This window comes from Bos grunniens, chromosome 11 (assembly GCF_055505025.1).
Source record: "Bos grunniens cultivar Pamir isolate PY7600 chromosome 11, Bosgru_T2T1.0, whole genome shotgun sequence".
NCBI classification, from domain to species: Eukaryota; Metazoa; Chordata; class Mammalia; order Artiodactyla; family Bovidae; genus Bos; species Bos grunniens.
This window is the reverse complement of record NC_141175.1, coordinates 18,117,955-18,139,455: the sequence shown is the minus strand read 5'-3', so window position 1 is coordinate 18,139,455 and position 21,501 is coordinate 18,117,955. Positions and strand designations below refer to the sequence as shown.

At 42.1% G+C, this 21,501-nt stretch overlaps 1 long non-coding RNA gene across 2 annotated transcripts in view; it reads right to left on the bottom strand.

Annotated features, from left to right (window-relative positions):
• Positions 1-15,467, bottom strand: part of LOC147362668 (uncharacterized) — a 39,389-nt gene extending 23,922 nt beyond the window's left edge. The window contains exons 1-2 of one of the 2 annotated variants that reach the window (XR_015135761.1): positions 15,393-15,467; positions 874-947 (exon numbers count right to left, since the gene is read on the bottom strand). This is a non-coding gene — a long non-coding RNA (uncharacterized LOC147362668). Of the gene's footprint in view, positions 1-873; positions 1,022-15,392 lie in introns of both variants that reach the window. The other variant, XR_015135760.1, reaches the window with a different exon arrangement.
• Positions 15,468-21,501: the final 6,034 nt, after the last annotated feature.

Sequence of the window (21,501 nt, the reverse complement as noted above, 5' to 3'; positions counted from 1 at the left end):
ATTTGAAAACTGGGTCTTTACAAGTGTAATCCTGTAACCTGAATTTCCTTCCTCCTCAGACAGAATTCAAGAAGCATTATTCCTTAACACTTTGAACTTTAAATTAGTGCGTACCTGAGTGTTCCTTGTAGAATAATTCCCTTCTTTAAAGGGAAGGAATGGATTGTTTTTTATCACTGATTTTCTCTTTCGCCGGCACAGTACCTGACACACAATAATTATTCAGTAAACACTTGCTGAATGAAAAGCTAAGTAATAGTGGAGGGTTTAATAAATGCCCTAAAGGCGTTACATTTTTTACTCCTTTAATCCTTGCAGCAACCCTGTGAGTCAGGCACTATTGCAACCCCCATCCTGTAGATGAGAAAAGGCACAAAAGGTGTGAGTAACACTCCTGGGCCACTTAACTAAGTGATCCTTAAGGGGACACTGCAGAATCCAACCTCTTACTGCAACAAAGAGTCTCCCAATTAAATTTTTTACATTGCAACAAAGCTTTTTAAAAATCAAACCGAGAACAAAGGTCATTTCTTAGAACATTTTGTATCTCTTTGTTGAACTCTAAAAAATGAATAATAACATTATTAGACCTAAACATCCTATAATGCTATCTCATGTTTTGGCTTCCATTCTTGGTTGGATGAAAACAATTTCCAGGGAAGCTACAAGTTGGTCCTGGAAGTCCCTCTACACCTTGAACCATCCCTGTGCAGCAGGAGGCAAGACTCTGCTTCTGCTCTGGGCATTCTGAGAAACAAGAAATAGGATCAGATTTGGTGCCTCAAACTCCTGGGTGATTAGAATCTCCGTTCTCCCAGAGTCGTCCAAAGTGAGGCTCCCTTATCTCTCAGTCAGTCGGGGATGATTTATTACCCGGGATCCAGGCTCTGCTGAAGCACTCAGGAGGCCATCTCCTCAGGGTCTGTGGCACAGCTCGCTACGGTACACTGAGTGGAGACGAGGACATGAATAATTGTTTTGATAATATTTAGCAGGCGTGTGTGATGTCGCTTTGCAGCATCTGCTATTAACAACACAAACAAAAGGAGCCTTTACTCGCTGTGTTACTCTGCTTTCAGGAAGATGTAATGTGCTGATCTGGAGCCTTTGAAGATACCAGAACTTCAATCCTTTTCTGAACATCTCAGGTCAGGTGGGAACACCAGTGTTTTTAAAGTAAGGCTGCTGGATAACTGAATCATTGTGTTGCGGACCTGAAACTAACACGATATTGTGAATCAACTGTGTGTGTGTGTGTGTGTGTGTGTGTCTCTGTGTGCACACACATGCGCATACGTGCTCAGTCATGTCCGACTCTTTGCAACCCCATGGACTGAAGTCCACCAGGTTCCTCCGTCCATGGAATTTTTCAGGCACCAATGCTGGAGCGGGATGCCATTTTCTCCTCCAGGGAGAAACTTCCCAACTCAGGGACTGAACTTTTGTTTCCTGTGTCTCCTTCATTGCAGGCAGATTCTTTACCCTCTGAGCCAGCAGAAAAGCCCACTCAAAGTCAGTTCTTCTGTATATTTCCTTCTGGCTGATGAAAGCTGGAGTTGGTATGTTTTTCTTCTGTTATTCTCAATACTACCATACTTCCCTTGGCATAGCCGGGGCCTGTGACTCCAGGTATATTAGGATATGTATACCTTTTTCATAACATGGGGCATTGCATTATTCTCTGTTACCCAAATATGAGCCCAGCTATTATTCCTCTCTGAGCACAATTTCATGAAAGTAGCTTGGAACATCAGCTGTTCTAATAGCAGTTCCAAAGATAATATAAAATAATAATGGTGGCTCAGATGATAAAAGAAACTGCCTGCAATGTGGGAGACCCAGGTTTGATCCCTGGGTTGGGAAGATCCCTTAGAGTAGGAAATGGCAACCCACTCCAGCATGCTTGCCTGGAGAATTCCATGGACAGAGGAGCCTGGTGGGCTATAGTCCATGGAATCGTAAAGAGTTGAACACGACTGAGAGACATACTTTCACAAAATAATAAGCCGGGTAGACACATAATGTAAATGCTTACTATGTGCACAATCCATTCTAGGTACCACAGCAGATACGAATGGATACACATGTGGTTCTGTCCTAGACAGTCTAGGGCACAAATTATACTAACTGATCTGACTAGTCATGAAGCTCTCCTAAAAAGCTATTTTATTTTTATCTTCATTTTATTTAAAGTCAAGGTAATGATAGGCTTCTCTAGCAGAGACTCTTGCAAACCTATAGCTTAAAGAGTAGAACAGTTTGCTTCTTTCATGCTGGCATTCTTAATGCTAGCAGAACAAGAGGTTAGGGAATCCTTGTCCCTCAGGGTCCATCATAGAACCAGATCTTTTCCAAAACTTTGCTCCTCCATCCTCTGCCCTCCATCCCCTGGGACAGGGGTCAGCATACAGCTTTCCCTGTATGCTGCTTCGGTAAATAAGGTTTTGTTGGGAAAACAGTCGTTCGTTGCACATTGTCTGTGATTTCTTTCTTGTGGCAACAACAGAATTGATTATTGACCATACAGAATGCACATCCCGCAAAGTCTAAAATAGTTACTCTCTGACCCATTGCAGTAAAAGCTGGCTGACCCTTGCCCTACATGTTGCCATTGTGTTCATGCTGGAAGCCAGGTCACCACCATATGTGGGTTCAGTTGGCACAAACAGGAAGGGAGCCTGGGAAAGGCCCTCTCAGTAGGGCCAGATGCAAGCATGGCACAAGTCCCTTCTGCTCACAGAGGCTCCAAGAGACCTTGGTCACTTGGCAGAGCCAACCCTGGAAGTCTGTCCCTGCCTAACAGAAACATGAGGAGCATGGTTCTACCTTTAGTTCATAAGCACTTCAGTCCTTTGCAACAGAATACATCTGTCAATCAAATTTTCCCCTTTGATTTAATGTCTGTGTTTATTTTAAAGAAAAAAGTGTATCCATATGTTTCTGCATCATTTATACCTCTCATCAAAATGCTGTTTTTCAACAGCTGTTTGTCATTCACAACTCCTGGTAGAAAATGAACAAGCAAGTTGGGTTTTGTGGTAGGAAGCTTGGCAGCACATGGGCATCTGAGCTCAGCGTGTCACCATGTACCTAGGTAGTCGCTAAAGAAAGTGGCGTTTGTACAGATTCTGAATGGAGTTGATTGCTATAGAGACCTTCTTCTGCTCGCATGTACCAAATCACATTAGTTAAATCTATTGTCAGGTAATCATATTCAAAACAAAAACACCTTGAATATACAAGGACTCATACCTTGTATGAAATTAATGTTTATGAAATGATTTCACATTTGCTATAATACATTTGGCCAGCATTATACTCTGTAGGGTAGCCAGCAGTTGTCAGCAACCTCTCGGGTCCCCTGTTCCCTAGCTTCCTGACCTCTCTTGGAAGAAGGATACCTTTAGCCCCTTTTTCCTGCTTTGGGAGTTCAGAAATCCAGAGCACAACCAGTCAGCAGCATCTAGGAATCCCAATATTGACTGTGTAGATCACAATGAACTGTGGAAAATTCTGAAAGAGATGGGAATACCAGACCACCTGATCTGCCTCTTGAGAAATTTGTATGCAGGTCAGGAAGCAACAGTTAGAACTGGACATGGAACAACAGACTGGTTCCAAATAGGAAAAGAAGTACGTCAAGGCTGTATATTGTCACCCTGTTTATTTAACTTATATGGAGAGTACATCATGAGAAACGCTGGACTGGAAGAAACACAGGCTGGAATCAAGATTGCTGGGAGAAATATCAATAACCTCAGATATGCAGATGATACCACCCTTATGGCAGAAAGTGAAGAGGAACTAAAAAGTCTCTTGATGAAAGTGGAAGAGGAGAGTGAAAAAGTTGGCTTAAAGCCCAACATTCAGAAAACGAAGATCATGGCATCTTGTCCCATCACTTCATGGGAAATAGATGGGGAAACAGTGGAAACAGTGTCAGACTTTATTTTTCTGGGCTCCAAAATCACTGCAGATGGTGACTGCAGCCATGAAATTAAAAGACGCTTACTCCTTGGAAGGAAAGTTATGACCAACCTAGATAGCATATTGAAAAGCAGAGATGTTACTTTGCCAACAAAAGTCCGTCTAGTCAAGGCTATGGTTTTTCCTATGGTCATGTATGGATGTGAGAGTTGGACTGTGAAGAAAGCTGAGCGCCAAAGAATTGATGCTTTTGAACTGCGGTGTTGGAGAAGACTCTTGAGAGTGCCTTGGACTGCAAGGAGATCCAACCAGTCCATTCTGAAGGAGATCAGCCCTGGGATTTCTTTGGAAGGAATGATGCTAAAGCTGAAACTCCAATACTTTGGCCACCTCATGCGAAGAGTTGACTCATTGGAAAAGACTCTGATGCTGGGAGGGATTTGGGGCAGGAGGAGAAGGGGACGACAGAGGATGAGATGGCTAGATGGCATCACTGACTCGATGGACGTGAGTTTGTGTGAACTCCGGGAGTTGGTGATGGACAAGGAGGCCTGACGTGCTGCGATTCATGGGGTCACAGAGTTGGACACGACTGAGCGACTGATCTGATCTGAGCAAAAAATAGCAGGGGATCTTGGAGGTCAGGGCTGATGCAACAGCAGTGCAGAGAGCCCATGTGTCATGACTCAATTTCTCTTCCTAGTCCTTGAAAGGTGCAGCAGTAAAGAATCTGCCTGCCAATGCAGAAGAGGCTGGAGATGCAGATTTGATCCCTGAATGGGGAAGATCTCCTGGAAAAGGAAATGGCAACTACTCCAGTATTCTTACCTGGGAAATCCCATGGGCAGAGGAGCCTTGCAGGCTACAGTCCATGGGGTCACAAAGGGTCAGACAGGACTGAGCATGAGCGGAGTCCTTGACAACACCCTTGACTTTTTAAATTTATCTTTTATTAAAGTATAGTTGTTTATGTTTTTTTTTTAATTACTGCTGTATGGAAAAATGATTCACATATATATACAAATATATTCTTTTCTAATATTCTTTTCCACTATGGTTTATCACAGAATATTGAATATAGTTCTTGGTGCTGTACAGTAAGACCTTGTTGTTTATCCATCCTATATATACGAGCTTACACATGCTAACCCTAACCGCCTTGGTTTTTGTCTTACATGATTCTCCAGCCATTTATTGATTCTGGGAGCTCCCCTCCGAATATCAAATATCAAAAGGACATTGAATTGAATTTGTTAGAGTCAGTGTTGTCTAATTGAAATGGGCTCCTGCCATCCTATTGAAGGTGAGGATATTAAGACTCAGGAATACTTGCTCACAACCTCACAACTAGTAAATGGCAGAATTGAAGATAATTTCTTGTCTTTTCATTCTATATGCAGTGATATCTTTCTATCTGATGAATACTCTGAGAGTCTCCTTTGTCTTCTAAGAAATGAAAGGACAGTTTACAGCTCAACCAGGAGTCCCTCTTCACCTAAGAAGACCAGATTTGAGGACTCTCTGAATCTTTCTGCTGTAGTACAACCACACAACTCCTTTTCAGCTGTTCCCAAAACAATTCCCTTTTACATTTCTGTTAGAAAAGTCACATGGAGGTTATTAAGGAGCTGTACAATTTTCTATGTAACTTATACAACAAACTATAAGAACAAAATTGGGGAAATCAAAATTGAAAAAGACACATGTACCCCAGTGTTCTTTGTAGCACCACCAACAGATGAATGGTAAAGAAGTTGTGGTACATATACACAATGGAATATTGCTCATCACAAAGGAAATGCATTTGAGCCAGTTCTAATGAGGTAGATGAACCTACAGCCTGTTATACAGAGTGAAGTAATACAGAAAAAGAAAGCCAAATATTGTATATATGCATGTATATGGAATCTAGAAAGATAGTACTGATGATCCTACATGCAGGGCAGCAAAGGAGACACAGATATAAAGAACAGACTTTCAGACACTATGGGAAAGGGAGAGGATGGGAGGATGTGAGAGAATAGCATTGAAACATGCACATTACCATGTAAAACAGATAGCCAGTGGGAGTTTGATGTCTGAGACCAGAGGGATGGGAAAGGGAAGGAAGTGGGAGGGAGAATCCAGAGAGAGGGGACTCATGATGTAACCTATGGCCCATTCATGTCGATGTAAGGCAAAAGCATCACAATACTGTAAAGTAATTATCCTCCAATTAGAAAAACAAATAAATAACGAAAAGTAGAGTTCTTCATTAGAACAGTTTCTTCCTCTGATTTCTATATTTTCATTATTGTTCAGTCACTCATTCGTGTCCAACTCTTTGAGACCCCATGGACTACTGCACACCAGGCTTCCCTGTCCTTCACCATCTCCTGGAGTTTGCTCAAATTCATGTCCACTGAATCAGTGACACCATCCTACTATCTCATTCTCTGTCACCCCTTTATCCTCCTGCCTTCAATCTTTCCCAGTATCAAAGTCTTTTCCAATGAGTCAGTTCTTTGCATCAGGTGGCCAAAATATTTCTATATTATGATACCTTGTATATCTTGGGTACTTAATAATGTTTGTTAAGTAGATGAATGAGGAAATAAGGAAAAGAAACTAGCAGAATAAGCTGCCAGCACTCTCAAGGGGATTTCCTGAAGCATTAGGGTTTTAGAGAAGCAGATTTACACATAACCTTTTTCACTGTTTAGTAGCAACCTCCCATCAAGATCCAGGAATTCTGCTGCAGTATCTGTACCTAGGAGAAAAGGATAGTGCTATACTCATGGAAGTAGGAGGCTTTGTCAGCAACATTTCTGTTCAAATGTCATAGAGAAAGAAATATGCAGCCTGCAGAGAGCTCATATCAACCCTGTCCTGTGACTAAAGATGCTAAAAGGCCCAACTACCCAGAAGTGTTTCTTCTACTATTGTCTACTAAAGACAGTTTTAGTCACTCAGTTGTGTCCAACTCTTTCTGAACCCATGGACTGACTGCAGTCCACCAAGTTCCTCAGTCCATGGGATTCTCCAGGCAAGAATACTGGAGAGGGTAGTCATTCCCTTCGCCAAGGGATTTTCCCGACCCAAGGATCGAACCCATGTCTCCTGCATTGCAGACAGATTCTTTACTGTCTGAGCCACCAAGGAAGCCCTATAGTCTACTAAGGAACCCAGCTAACTTCTTCACTTGGACACAATATCTCCAGAAAGCTATATATAATTAACTATCTTAACCAGTAGGATAACCAGTGGGCCAGTGGTGGCTATGGCAACATTGGTAGTTTGGTAGAAGCTGAGGGGCTCAAGGAGAAAGAGAGATGTGCTACCTGAGACCTATCTGCAAGGGCAATGGGATTTAGGTTTGTCCCAATAGAATCTGAACTGGAAAAGCAAATGGCAACCCACTCCAGCATTCTTGCCTGGAGAATCCAAAGGACGGAGGAGCCTGGTAGGCTACAGTCCTTGGGGGTCTCAAGAGTAGGGCACAGCTTAGCCACTAAACCACAGTAGAATCTGAGAGCAGTGTGCTGGGGTGGGGGAGGGGTGGTACCAAGAGAAGCAGAACGAAGAGCCGAGCAGTGAGAGGACAGGCACAGACAGAAGGGAGATGCATGCAGAAAGGTGCAGTAAGAGACGCTGAAGACAAAATGCCCAGGTTTTCACCCAAAATAGACAGGATAGGTTTTCCCGACTTCTCTGAAATGGTTCCCAGAATTCTCTGTCCTAGAAATTAATTCAGAAATGAACACTTCCCAGGTGCCAAGCTGGATCCATGGAAAGAGAAGTTTGTTTTCTAGGGTAGGTAACTCAGGGAGTTCACAAGAAAGACAAAAGAACTTTATAGTTTTGAGTGAGATAATTAAACAAGATGCAAGTTGACTCCTACAACATGTCTGTGGAGGTGAACTATAGATGTCATCAACTAAGCCTAAATGTCCTTTCCTTCCTCCTCCACAACTCCCAATAACTAGGCTTAAAGTTGTGCTATTACATACAGAATACTTGCCTGGGAAATCCAATGGACAGAGGAGCCTAGAGGGCTACAGTCCATGGGGTCGCAAGAGTTGGACACGACTGAGCAACTAAACCACCACCATTGCAAACAGAAACATGGCTCATAGCACTCCTGTGGTTATGCTGTGTAAGACTCTTCCTTGAAGACTCCGTCTGGAGCTGCTTGGCTGTCTTGATGATGTGAGCAGAGATGTTTTGAAAGCCCACATGGAAAGGAACCATGAGAAGACTCTAGGAGCATCAAAAAGTTTCTTGATGCTGAGAATAGCTTCTGACCCATAGCTAGAAAAAATATAAGAGCTCTCAGTCCTACAACCACAAGTAATTGAGTACTGACAGCAACTGTGTGAGCAGGGAGCTTCTTCCCCAGTGGGGTCTCTAGAGGAGAGCTCAGCCTGGCCAATGACTTGACTGCAGCCTCCTGAGATCCTAAACTAAAGAACCAGCTAAGCTATGTGTATCTTTAAGTCCCTAAGCTTATATTCGATAGCTCAGAGCCCAACAGGGCCTGCTGCCTTCTCAAGGCAGCCACCATCCACCTGTTAAGTGGGGTGGTTTTTTCATGGGCTGGAAAGAGACATCAGGACAGAGAAGTGTTCCATTTAGATCATCCAGGACCCTAACCAGACAGACAGCAACCCAGGGAAAGCTCCCAGAAGGAAGCAGAGGCAGCTGGCACATATGGGCATAGCACATAGGCCACTATATCACCCTAAACAGAGATGATACAAGTAAAGGAAGGTCAACCCAAGAACACTCACTTTGCAAATGATCTTTTTTCTGAGAAAACTATCTATCATTCTTTTGGGGGATTTGCCACTGAAGTATATTGTTTCAAAGGAAAATATGTGAAATGAAACTTGTCTAACTTGTTTTATAAGCTTGGAGAAGGAGGATCTCAAGGACATTCATTCTTCATTCCTTACTTCTGTTTCCCCACCTTCTTGCACAGAGGAAAGTGAAAATGTTGGCTCAACATGCAGAAATCTAAGATCATGGCATCCGGTCCCATCACTTCATGGGAAATAGATGGGGAAAGAGTGGAAACAGTGGCTGACTTTATTTTTTGGGGCTCCAAAATCACTGCAGATGGTGATTGCAGCCATGAAATTAAAAGACACTTACTCCTTGGAAGGAAAGTTATGACCAACCTAGACAGCATATTAAAAAGAGAGACATTACTTTTTCAACAAGGGTCCATCTAGTCAAGGTTATAGTTTTTCCAGTAGTCATGTATGGATGTGAGAGTTGGACTATAAAGAAAGCTGAGTGCTAAAGATTTGATGCTTTTGAACTGTGGTGTTGGAGAAGACTCTTGAGAGTCCCTTGGACTGCAAAGAGATCCAAGCAGTCCATCCTAAAGCAGATCAGCCCTGGGTGTTCATTGGAAGGACTGATGTTGAAGCTGAACTACAATACTTTGGCCACCTGACGTGAAGAGCTGACTCATTTGAAAAGACCCTGAAGCTGGGAAAGATTGAAGGGCAGGAGGAGAAGGGGACGACGGAGGGTGAGATGGTTGGATGGCATCACCGACTCAATGGACATGGGTTTGGGTAGACTCTGGCAGTTGGTGATGGACAGGGAGGCCTGGCGTGCTGCAGTTCATGTGGTCGCAAAGAGTTGGATACAACTGAGCAACTGAACTGAACTGAACTGAACTGTAAGTATTGACCCTCGTAGCTCCACAATCTGAACATATCAGCAGCATGGAACAGTTCAACAAGTTCAAAGTCGACAGACTGAAAACCACTGTTTAAAGGATTTGATGTTGACTGAATGTTCTCTGTGTGTCAGGCACCCATACAGAATCTCTACATACCTGTGGCCCTCCCAAGTGCCCTTTGGGGATCCTTTATTTTTGCCGTGAGGAAACTGAAGGTCATAAACATGAAGGGACTTGCAAGGCTCTCATGGAGCGAGCAGAGCTGGGGCCCTGATCGGGACCTGAATCCTGCAGAACCTTTACCTCCATCAGTGCCGTGCGACATGTAGAGCAAAACTGATTGGAATGTGCTGTGTCCACAAGGACAGCACATTCTCTGGAATGAGCTCACATTTCAAATCCTGGGCACAAAGGGAACCGAGTCAGGAAGAGGCAGGCTCACTGAGCATAGGCCGCGGCTGCAGGGCACCATCCCTGTTGGGTGGCCGGGGCCTGGCTGCTTCAGCTTCCAGGGAGCGTGAACTGGGGTGAGCTGGCCCACCAAAGGTCTTGTCTCTGTACCGCGAGGTGAGCAACACTAGAAAGACACTCTAGACCCCCCGAGGAAGTAAATGGCCTGAGAAGTCATGTGTGTAGAAGCAGGCAGTATAAAGAGAGATTTATTACATGCTGATAAATTGACAGTGAAATTAAAAAGCTTAATTATTTCAGCATGAATTTTGAAGAGGCATCTTTTCCCACTGAACATATGAAAAAGTTTCAAAGCATTTTGCAGCCATAAAACATCTGTGACCCAATTTACCAAAAAAAAAAAGGCAACAACAACAACAAAAAAAGGATGAAACTGAGAGTTGTTAAGGTAGCAAAGTACAGCAAGATGATTGTGAACCCTTATTCTAATAAGGTCCGTCAATAAAGAGACACCTGTGCATATAGCAGCCCTTCAAAAGTGTGTCCTTTTACATTTTGAGTGTGTAGGGAGGTGGGAGGCACTGTGGGGACCCAGAACACCATCGAAAAGAACATGGGAAAGCTCATGACAGATCAAAGACCCAGGGAAGAGATGCACTGAGAGCTCACTAATGGGAAGGTAGTGGCCTTCGGGAGCTGGGCAGAAGACAAAACAGAATGAATGAATTTTAAGGACAAAAACACACTTGGAAAAAAAATGCCACAATTACATCATCTGAAAGCACTGAATTATAATAATTCCAAGGTATTTCTTTTGTTTCATGTTGTATGCTGTATCAGAGAAAGATGAAATGGTTTTAAAAGGGTTTTGGCAATGCTTGAATTTTAATTACAGTGAATCAGGCAGAACTTTAAAAAAAAAGTATCTTTTGAAGAAAACTGAAATCAGATCCAATAAACTCAATAAATATTCACGATTCTTGAATGATTTGAAGTAGATTATTTTAAACTGATGTAAAACGTGACAAAAATCTGTTCTAAAGAATGTATAGAATATTGACATATGGTAATTTACTAATTGGAAAAAAAAATCAACAACACTTACTTCTCTAAGATGTGAAACTTAAATTGTGCAAAGGCTTAACTGGATCAAATCAACAGGGAAAATTTTTTGACTTTGTGTTTTTATCATTATTTCCTTCTGATTCCCCAGTGCCCAGGCAATCTCATGCATAAGAAAGTAGCCACTTCTGTAAGCATATTCATTTTTAGCAAGGATCCATTTGGTAGAGAAAATTTTAGATGCCCCAAAATAAGTACACACCTGTAAGTATTCTCTGAGGGAACTATTTGGTTAACGAGTCCTAATTAAGAGAATATTGGTTTTTAAAAAGTAATTGCTTGCATATACCTTTGAATGAACATTTTTACATGAAAACATTAATTCATTATACACTAAGCAGTGATTCGCAAAGGACAGCACCATTTTTTAGCTGGTGGATGGGAACATACCATCCCTTTCCATGTATCCTCAGTGGTGTTGGACTCTATGACCCCATGGACTGTAGCCCGCCAGACTCCTCTGGACATGGGATTTTCCAGGCAAGAATGTTGGAGTAGGTTGCCATTTCCTTCTCCAGGGGATCTTCCTGACCCAGGGATTGAACCCGCCTCTTCCTCATTGCAGGCAGATTCTTTACTACATCGTCGCTTTGGGACTTTTCAAAATATAGCCCTACCCACCACCCAACTCCTCCTACCCGACCCTGGAAGAAAATCCTAGAATGTGTCCCCAAAGTGACACTGTTTGTCAACAACTCTGCATTCCATTCTTATTAGAAATCAATGCCTTGTTGAGTCACTGCTGTTGGTAAGAACGGGCCGTTTCTCTCAAGTGTGTGGGGAGCATGAATCAGGAACAAGTTCTGTGGTTGAACACTCTAGTCAATGCTACCTGTGCTGAGAACTGGACTCTACCAGCTCTGCTGAAGCTGGGAACAGAGGTTCACACTCAGCTGGCAACAGGTCTGGGAGCTGAAGGAGGAATGATCTTAGACTCGCAGTCATTCAAAACCTTTACAGAGCTGGGCAGAGAGGAGCAGTGTTAATAAAAGGTCATCAACGTGAAGATCTACCAGGGCAGAGGCCATGTGGTGAGTGACGTGGGTCTCTTCTGCACTGGGTGTGCAGGGATGGACTCCCAGGCCAGCAGGGGAGTGCATGCAGGCCGAATGCAACTGGAGGAGCTCTGCAAAAGGGGTTCCTTTGTGGGAACAAAAACAGTGTCGTCAGTGTTCACAACAGTTGCTGAAAATCTGGATTTTTTTTTTTTCTTTTACAACTATATTCAGTGAGTGGTGGAGCTCCCCAGGTAGCACTAGTGGTAAAAAAAACCCACCTGCCACTGTAGGAGACATAAGAGGTGCAAGTTCGATCCCAGGGCCGGGAAGATCCCCTGGAGAAGGGCAAGGCAACCCACTCTAGTATTCTTGCCTGAAAAATCCCATGGACAGAGGAACCTGATGGGCCACAGTCTATGGAGTCACAGAGAGTCAGACATGACTGAAGCAACTCGTGCATGGTGACTGTCGTTCACTAGACTTATTGTGGTGATCATTTTGCAATACATACAATATCAAATTGGTAGGTTGTACACCTGAAACTAATAAAATATTGCATACCAATGATAGGTTAATTTTTCTAGCAGTAAAAATAAATTATTTACTTAAAAATACCTGGATTTTTATGTAAACTTGCCTAGTTTATATTTTATAATCTAATTTTTTAAATGGACACTATAGGAACCAACCTTGTAGCATAAAGACACCCTCTCTGTGGGCTCGGTGAAGCCCTGTAGTCTGGGATCTCAGCTCCAGGTACCCCGAAGTCCATGGAGCTGAAGACCCAGAGACGGAGAGCCAGCATACTTCCTCTCCTTCCCAACAACCCAGATTGCTGTTCCTGATTCGCTGGGCTTTTTGTTTGTGTGTGTGTGTGTGTGTGTTTGCTTTATTTCTCGTGTGGTGGAAACAACTGAAATATATTATTAAAAGTAGCCCTGTAAAACTTAGCCTTGTATTTACTGTAAAGATGTCATCATGGACTTTGCTGATTATGTGATACCATGTGATCTGTAAGAATAACGGAGACATCTCTGCTCAAGTTTCGTTATCAGAAGCAATGGTGGTTTTTAGGAGCAAAGACTTTGTCTTTCTACCTTTTGGCTCTGTGACTCATTATAGATCGAGTTTGCATCTCGGCACTGGATGCCCAGAAGCTTAATGTGAATCTGTGTGTGAATGCTTCTGAATCCATCCTGCTTCCCTTTACTCACTTGCCTTTTGTTTAACCCGATTCACATTCTTCCTCATTTCTATTCAAGGTATCTTGTTATACTGACTGGGTTCTCGGTAGGATGAGTCACATCCATCTCAAAACAGAGCAGAAAGGGAATAAGGACAGGCATTTTAAAAACAAATTTTGAATATTTATAGTCTGCCTTCTTCTAAGGAGCAAGTTGGTTTTTACGTGAAGTGGGATAAAGAGTGGAGGAATTCTTATGTAGCCTCATTCTGGACCGAGGGCCTGGGATTGGACAGATTCAAACTCAAACTTACCGTATAGGGGGTGAAGGGGTTGGGTGGAGATCAGGAGAGGGAGAGCAAGACAGATACCACCAAGACTCCAGATTCATCGGCTCACCCACTGAAGGACATCTTCTTTGTGCCAAGTTTTGGCAATTATGAGTAAAGCTGCTATAAACATCTGTGTGCTGATTTTTGTGTGGACATAAGTTTTAACTCCTTTGGGTAAATACCAAGAAACACAATTGCTGATCATATGGTAAAAATATATTTAGTTTTGTAGGAAACTGCCAAACCGTCTTTTAAAGTGGCTGTACCATTTTACATTCTCGTGATGTTGGTTTTTGATTAGACGGTTTTAAATAGGAATTACCCTGGGGTTGCATATTCACAATTAAGGTACTTTTAATACTAACAACTACTGCTAGCATATGGATGAAATATGCCTGTAAACATACATACACACACACACACACATACAGATAGTTTTATATGAACTGAAAGACATTCAGTAGTATCCAACTCTCTGTGACCCCACAGACTGCATTCCACCAAGCTCCTCTGTCCATTGGATTTCCCAGGTGAGAATACTGGAGTGGGTTGCATTTCTTTCTCCAATATATACGATACTATGTATAAAATAGATAACTAATGAAAACTGTGAAAAAAAAATGAGAAACTGGAGTTGAAAGTTAACTAGGAAAACGTGAAAAGCCATTACATGAGAACTCGTCAAAGAAGTCCTAACAACAGGGGCAGCAGTAGAAATAACATCTTCGCCTGCACTTCTTGGTTTCTGGAAAAGGAAACCAAAACATCTTTCACCACCATTTATCTTTACAGTAAATGAGGCTAGAACAACACAGTTCGGGAACCATCTTTCCATTCTGGCATCCTTCAGCTTTTCCTTCAAGAAATGTCTGGTTTGCTAAGTTGAATGATGTCCATTTGAAGTCACTGGTTTGTTGCTATTTCTGATTCATTATTTTCCTCCATAATCTTGCAATCTCCCTTAACTTCACAAAATTGTGGCTTTTCTTTATCTCATTTCATCATTATTCCTTTTATGTTCTTCTAGTTCAAGGTTTGTGAGCCACTCCTGTGAGAAAAAGTATTGATCACAGTAGTCTGAAGAGCTATGGAAAGTAGCTTCCATAGTTATGGAGGCTATCATATTGCAACGATAACTTGCAATATGAATATCTTGCATTTAAACTGAACTAAAACTTGAGCTGGTTTGCAGCAGCCCCTTTGTCTTAAGTGTAGACAGTCTGACCATTTTGAGGTCAATCCACTTCTCTGTCCAAGTTCAGGCTTCCATATATTGAGGGTAATGCAGATAAATTACAACTTTGTAATTTCTACTGATTGTACAGTGTGTCACACCACAGATCCAACAACTGTAGCAATATGTATTGTTTGCTAGTTTGCCATCATCTGTTGGCAGACTGATCTGTTTAGGAAAATTATCCTTTTCTGGAAATGTGATGGAAAAAGATCAGCACAAAAACAAATATATTTATATACACAATGCAGAGTGCACGGTTTGGGGTTACGATGGTGATTTAGAATATCATAGTGAAGATACATCTATTACACATAATTTCACTTCTCTCCAGCCATCATGGGTTTGTTTTATTTTTGTAAACTATAAGAACTGCAAAAATCCCACTACAGGCTACTCACCAGGGCTTAGTGATTCACACTTGGGATATTTAAAAATATACGTTTCCATCCAGGCAACTAAATTTAAAGAAAACATGTTCAGTTGAGAAAGACAAATGAGACAGACTCACCTGAATGCTACAGCGAATCTGGCCACTGCGATTTTGCCCGGTGGAAGCCTGTGAAGGAGAACCCCAGTGTCATAGACACAGAGTGAGCCTGGGGAAGTTTGCTGGTGCCATAAAATGAACAAAGGGTATATGACTCAGAGATGACGAGCTAGAGTGCAGGTCCAGACAAAAACAGAGCAGCAGGAAATAGAGTTAAGGACAGGGCCATGATCCCATGAAAGCATAGAGGCAGACATGAGGATTCGGCATGTCTTAGAAAGAAACACTTCGTCATAGAAAAGTGACTCATGCGGACCCTCTCCTTAATACAGCTGGTGTCAACAGTCTTTCTATTCATGTTACATCTCAGAAGTCTACCTCATTCCTAATTCATGACAAACCTCAAAACTTGTCTGATAATCAAAGATCTATTGATAGAAAGCAAGAGACTCAGGAAAAACTGAAAGACTGCTTCAGGGAAAGATGGATACATCCTTTCTATTAAATACTCCCAGAGAATAAAAACAGCCCAGTTTTAATGTTGCAATCAATATTCATATTTTAAAATTCCTCTGTTTCTCTGACAATAAAGAGATGCTTTTTTCATATGTATTAAGATGTTGACCCTTAACACTGATACCATAAGGTAAGTGGGCTTCAACAGTGACAAGTAGGAAATATCAACTATGTTTACAAAACAAAACAAACAAAAAAAAAGACAAAATAACCAACCAACAACATCCTCCTGAACTCACACCCTGATGGTCACTAGGATTCTGAGCTGATCAAATGCCTACTTTTCTTAGTAACCTCTAAGCTCTTTGGGTGACCTTTCACATACACCCACCCCCACCTCTGGAGTCGTCTCTGAGCTCTAATGTCCGGTCACCAAGTTTGGTGCAGGTCCTCCAGCTACTTCTGTTCTTTTTTTTTTTCCTACTCTCATACATACTCCATTTTTTCTTCTTTATTCCCCACCATAACCTTATTCTGAAGCAAACAATCCACATCCATAGTGGGTGCCAGGACAGAAGTATAATTATAAGGATGCCTTAAAGGCTTTGAGTTTTCAAAGCACTCCCCTATTCAGTTTTACACAACATCATCACACCATGGGTTTCCCTGGTGGCTCAGATGGTAAAGAATCTGCCTGCAATGCGGGAGACCTGGGTTTGATCCCTAGGTTGGGAAGATCCCCTGGAGGAGGGCATGGCAACCCATTCCAGTATAATTGCCTGGAGAATCCCTATAGACAGAAGAACCTGGAGGGCCACAGTACAAGGCTTTGCAAAGAGTCAGGCAGGACTGAGCACCTAAGCACATCACATCATGCCACAAGAGGAGACGTCCTACCTGCTTTGCAGGTAAAGACTATGAGGTCCGATGACCTGAGTTGATGTACTTACAAACACATAATAGTAACAGGAATGAGACTTACATCTAAGACCAGCGTCAAGAAACAACTGTGAAAAATATTTGAATTCCACTGAATCTTGTTAATGTTTGACCTCTTTGTATTAGATTACCAGCCTTAAATTTGCATAAAGTATACTGACAATAACCCCTACCTCATGATCTGTAAATAGTATTTTGTTGTACAGAAAAATAGACTGTGCATGTACACACACATGCTAAAACATTTACATGCACCTCTATTAGACAAATTTGTACTAAGAGTTGACTCTTGTATCACTTGAGGATGCCTTTAGGAGGAGCAGGTTGGTGAGAGAAAAAAAGAAGCCTGCAGTTGACAACTATGGCTGGATTGTCTGAGGGCTTTAGTATGATGCTCTCTAGGTCCACTCATGTTCCAATGACTCTTAATATGTCTACTGCTTCCATCTTATTTGGCATTAACTGGGTGACTTGAGAAAGACTTGTAGGAGCCTGTAGAAATACCACTGTATTTCTGCTGAACAACATTGTCGAAACTCATGGAAGAATGAGTTGAGCTGCCTCTGAGAGCTCTGAGCACAGAGAGCGATCAGGGTGATCATCTAAAGGTCCTACTACAGCACCTGTAGAAAGACCAGGATGAAGCTCTTCCTATAAAGAACAATTTAGGCTACATTTCTACAAGACCAGCAAATTTAACAGCTGCAGTAAATTATACTTCTTTGAGGCTCACAGGTATTTCTCCTACCAAAACCAAACTTAAGTCAAACAAACAAAAGCCTTGGTCTACTGAGTTCTATATAAAATGACAATTATCACAGCTGGTAAAAGACAGCAATTTAAACACAAAAAAAATGAGATTGGGAGAAGGGAAGAGTCTATATATTTTAATTTTTTTTAATTGAAGAGGATACTGGTGGGCTATAGTCCATAGCGTCACAAAGAGTGGGACATGACTGAAACGGCTTCACACATGGTTGATTTACAGTATTGTGTTAGTTTCAGATATACAGCAAAGTGACAGTTTATTCATTTTGTAGATTGTTTTCCATTGTGGGTTATGATATTGAGTACAGTTTCCTGTGCTGTACAGTAACTCCTTGTTGATTATTTTATATATAATAGTGTGTTTATATTAATCCCAAACTCCTAAGTTCTCTCTCCTCACCCTTTCCCCCTTGGTAATCATGTTTTGTATGTCTGTACACCTATTTCTGTTTTGTTTATAATTTCATTTGTATCATTTTTTTAAAGATTCCACATATAAGTGATATCATATGGTATTTGTCTTCATTTAGTATGATGCTCTCTAGGTCCCCTCATGTTCCAATGACTCCTAATATGCCTACTGCTTCCATCTTATTTGGTGTTAACTGGGTGAATCGAGAAAGACTTGTAGGAGCCTGTAGGTTATATACATATAAATGCACAAACACATGTATATAATTCATAATTCATGAATTGTCACTACCTTATTCAATACTATTATAATATACAATTCCTATATAACCATATATAACACATAATTATATCTACTAAATGGAAGACAGTGTAGGGATTCACACTGCAGTCCCCAAGGACCCTTCAGACAACAGGAAAGCTCAAGTTAAGCAGGCAAATAGTGCAGTGGAGATAGGGTAACCACCATAACAGAAGATAGAGTGCTTTAAAATTATTTTTAAAAATAATTTTTGTTTTGCTGGAAAGAACTGTGGAAATTATGGAGGTTTGGAAATTTGTGTTCTTTTTTAATTTCTTATTTGCATATAAGAGAACTGTGAATTTAGTATAAATTTTATATGATGAAAAGGCTTAGACTTGGAGAACTGATGAGTTTTGCAGCACCTACGGTAAATTGAGTCTGAGAAAAGCCGTTTCCTTGATGAGGAACCTCGTGGCACATCATACAATAAAACAGGCTCTCTTCTCACAGTGAAATGTCGTTATGGTTCCTGTGAAATGGCGTGTTCTCGAGAGGTAATTGCAAATTTCCTTCCCAAGCTGAAATTTAGGAATAACCAAGCCGGCCTTGAAATCGAAAGCGCCAGTTGGTTCCATGTCCCTTAGCAAATTTTTTTCCAGAAGTAAATAATTGTTACTGGCTGAAATGACATTCAGCCAAGGCAAAACGGTCCTTCTGAGGCCCAGCGGGGTGCTAATGGTCAGATGGTATGTCCTTAACTCGCTGGGATGCGGAGCAGTGCCTTGAATCTTGCCCATCCTATTTGAAACACTTAGCTGTTCTATAGGGAGCCCTCAGAAGGAGATGCAAATTGCACTGGCATCCGAATGAAAACAAAGAGGAGAAAATGAAAACAACACTGGTGAGCAGGCCTCCCAGACGCTGAGGCTTATTTCTTCATCACTGTTAAAATTTCAGCAATTTGGTTTTGAAAATTTCTGTTGTGAAATACCAGGTTCAGTCACAAACAGGGGTGTGTTTAGTGTCAATAAAGCAACAACAATAGGAAGAATAGATGTGTTTCACAATGGAGAGGGCAGAAGGAAGGAAGGAAAGAAGGAAAAGAGGAAGGGTGGGTCTGAAAGGATCAGAAGGGCAAGAAGGAGTGAGGGACGCAGTCCCAGAGGCCACAGCACTGGCAAAGCCTCTGGGGCAGGGAAGGGTTGGTGTGCTCCAAAACACTTCACTGGTTTCAGGATCATTATAACCAGTTCTGCTGATTTCTTCTTGTCTCTTTGAGCTTTAGTGGTCATTCTTGTAAAATACGTGATGATATCTCTCAATTCTTCTGATCGGTCTATTTCCATTCTCCATGGGGTTGAGTTTGTTATAAGTAACCTTTAGTCTTACAGGACAGGGAAACCCAGCATGCTGCAGTCCATTGGGTCACAAAGAGCCAGACACGACTTGCAACTGAACAACAACAAACCTTCAGTCTGCTTCCTCAACTCAGAAATCACTGAGTGAAAAGTTACGTGTGCAGCCAAAAAGCACACAGTGAAATTTTCCTATCCATGTATTTGGTTGTTGCACTTATAAGACTTTTATAAGTACTTTTAAGATTATGTTCAAAGATGCTGGTGGAGAACTAACCAAATGTTAGTATAATATTTAAAAAGAAAATAGCTTTGAAAAGAAAGAGAAGAAGAAAAAGGAAAGAAGAGGGGATAGTGGAGAAGGGGAAGGCCCAGAGTCTGGGTGCCCACCAAGCTCTTCCTCCTTTTCACCAAACCCTTTACTTCCACCCCCAGGTGGACAGTTCATGAGCAAGCACTTGATATGCAAAAAAAGCCCACCCACAAGCTTCCAGAAACCTATGAATTTTAACAAAAGATGTGGGGATCATCACTTCCTCTCTTTGGACTTGGGAATTCAGCAGCCTGAGAATAACCTGGAAACTGTGTCCAGAGAGAAAGAGAGGATTCCAATTGAAGAGACACCACAGGTAAGATTATAAGGTGTTTGGGGATTGGAGGCATGTTGAAAATGTTCCTATAACCTGAGAAATTATATCTTTTCTCACGGGCACTAAAGAGCTATCTGAAGTTATTAATCAAAGCAGTGTCTCAGTCCATTTTATGCTTTGAATAAATTACTCCGAATGAAGAGCAAATGGATGAGAAGGCCACCGATTAGAGAAATGGGGTCAATAATGAGGATCCTGCAGCGACCAAAGCCAGGACTAGAGGCTTGTGCTGGGCGCCGGGGGTGGAGGTCGGGGAGAGGAGGCACAGATGGAAGACACACATTTAGGAGGTGAAATTGGCAGAATTCAGACAACCCATGGTCGTATTTTGAGACTTTCCAAAAGACACTCCCAAGGTTTAATCCTCTGATTGCCAGTTTCACACACGGAGGTTGACATGTGTGTCATTATCTTCTCATGGCTCTCCTGAGAGGAAACAAAATGCAGGATCAATGTCATCAGCACAGTTCTCTGTGCCTCGGAGGTTAAGAAGGTGGAACAGATTTACAGCTTATCTTGACAATCACTGACGCCTAGCTTTTTCTCGCTCATTACCTCTGGTAAGGACCGGAGGGCTGGCCCAGAACACAGAGTAGTATAACAAGACCCCAGAGTGCGATCCCTCCTGCTGCTTCTAGACAGCCACGCAGGTCTAGCTTTGACAGTTTTGCTCACTTAGATCCAGCCTGGCCCACAGACAAGCCACGTGCCTTTTTCCAGAGGATTCTCAACTGCGACTCAACCTGTGCCTCTGTTCCTGGGACTTGCCAGAGGTCTTCAGCAGGACTCCTAGCAGAAGTGATGTGAAGATGCAGGGGATGATGGCTGGAGAGCATGAAAGTTGTAGCTGAGGGATTGTCATTGCAACCCCTCTCCTAACCTCCAGCTTGAGGTCTGCCCTGGTCCTTTCCACCCTTCAGGCTGCCGTGTCACCTGGTCCCCAGCCTGATGCACTGTGGATCTTGTTGAACTTCCCTCTCGGGCCTGTCATGGAGTACCCCCAGCCAACTTCCCACTGCTGGTCAGAAAGATTCAATCAGCCACACAAAAGGATCTGGTAGATCTGACCCTGAACAATGAGACTTACCACCCTTCTCAAAGCCTGTCTCCTAGAGATAGTGACTGTCACAGTGCAATAACTCATCAGTGATTTACTCTCAATTCAATTCAACAAGCATTTATGAAGAATCCACTGTTAAAGGCACAAAGATATAAGTAAAATTGTCCTAAGAATCTAGAAGTTTATCATCTAACTGGGAGCATATAAATAAAACCAGTTAATTATGGAGACATACAATAATGTAACT